This window comes from Austrofundulus limnaeus, unplaced genomic scaffold (genome assembly GCF_001266775.1).
Source record: "Austrofundulus limnaeus strain Quisiro unplaced genomic scaffold, Austrofundulus_limnaeus-1.0 Scaffold86, whole genome shotgun sequence".
Classification (NCBI taxonomy): Eukaryota; Metazoa; Chordata; class Actinopteri; order Cyprinodontiformes; family Rivulidae; genus Austrofundulus; species Austrofundulus limnaeus.
Window position 1 is genome coordinate 281,066 of NW_013952488.1, and position 1,828 is coordinate 282,893.

Genomic DNA, 1,828 nt, shown 5'->3' on the forward strand with positions numbered 1-1,828 from the left:
GCCTTAGACAGTGTTTATTTTATGCCAAGAATTTAGTTAAAGCCATTGTTGCCATCCTGAATAGGATTGACTCTAAAAATTTGGACATCCAATAATTACTCTCTGAAAATGGTCACTGAAGTCAAACCGGTGGTTCAGGAACAATAAAACTGTTTTTTTTTTTTTTTTGGAATTGAGCTGGAAATAGGACTGAATGCCCATGTGAGAATAACAGAGATGTCTGTCCACGCCTGAGGCCATCCGGTTCCCTGTTCCCACTAAAAAAAACCATAATGTTCCCTGATAGCATATCAGAAAGTTTTTCATCCTGACATCTCTGTGTTCATCACAAACATGCAAAAACACCAGGAAAAACATTCAGGAAGTTCCCTAAAACACAGGATGAACAGAACCGGAGGAGCTTTGGTTTTTTTTATTTTTATTTTTTCTTAAATCTAATAAATTGAATCCAGGATTTCCTGCACGACACAGACAGATTTGTTCCGATGTTAAAGTTAGAAGAGATTATTTCTGACCTGTTGATCCAACTGTTTTAAAAAGCCCTTTTTCATTCTGGAGAAAAACATTTAATTCTGGTTCGATTGTTGCTCTGAAGAGCTAACTATAACARGTAAGATAATAACTGTTTGTAGCCTTTCTACGAATCAAAAAGGATAATCTCACTCATAAAAGACTTGGAATATAAACTTACAGATGTGACCTGTGCTGACAAGATGAGTCAGAATGAGCTCAGGTGATAAAAAATGCTAATTTTAGCTTTATTTGAGATTTCTGTAAAAAAAAATGTGTCTATAAAAATGCCATTTAGTCACCCAAGCATCTAAAATATCATCTTCCTAACATTCTTTTGGATAAAAGCATTTTTACAGGTGTCTCTTCTGAAATGTGCTTTTAACTCAAATCATTTACTTTGAAATGTATTTATTTTCTCTGTTGTAGCACTGGAAAATCCCTTCAAATAACATTTGGTATTTRAAAGCTTGMGGCTGGAATTCYTGATGACATCACTCCAGGTTAATAAAAAGAGTTTTCAACCAAAATTAGCTCGCTGCTTGGTTAAAGTTTACATTTACAGCTGAACGCAACTCAAAATACTTTGTTAATAAGCCTACAATACATACAGCACTTAATGATAATGTACGATCTAAAGTTGTTAATCTACCATATTCTTTTATAATCTAAATAAAGGATTAGGTAGTTTACCCTGTTGAAGGTGCAGAAGTTAAGCGTAGCACACTGTTTTAGGTCCAAACTGATTTGATTTAAAAACCCTTAACGGTGACCTAAAAACAAAAACACTAAAAGCTTCATTACAATAAAATATCAGGTTTGGGCTCAGGCCTGTAAATAGAGTTAATTAGTCAGGCTGGATTGAGCTCAGACAACTCTCATGGGCTCGGGCCGGGTCAAGTCAGATTTGTTTGGGCCAGAGATTTCAACAAATCTTTTTGAAGATTTAAGATTTTAAATTAGTKAATTAATTTTAAAGATTTTTAGAATTTAACAATATAAAAGAAAAGTGTAAATACACATACTACACATCTGTTTCATTATTCATTCTTTTATCCTTTTTTATCCACAAGAGGGTGCCGCAGCACTCTCACCACCCCCAGTTCCCACAGCCCCACCAAAGCAAAATATCAGAAATATTCCTTCAAAGTTTGGTATTTTCCTTTATCGTGACTGATGGAGAAAATGTGACGTTCCCACAGAGCAGCTTCCTAGATGATAACTATCTGAGTTTTGTTGAGGAAATCAAGAAACATGGAAGGAAACGATCATTAACAATATTGTTCAGAAAAATTTGAAATGTTGTACTGATATATAT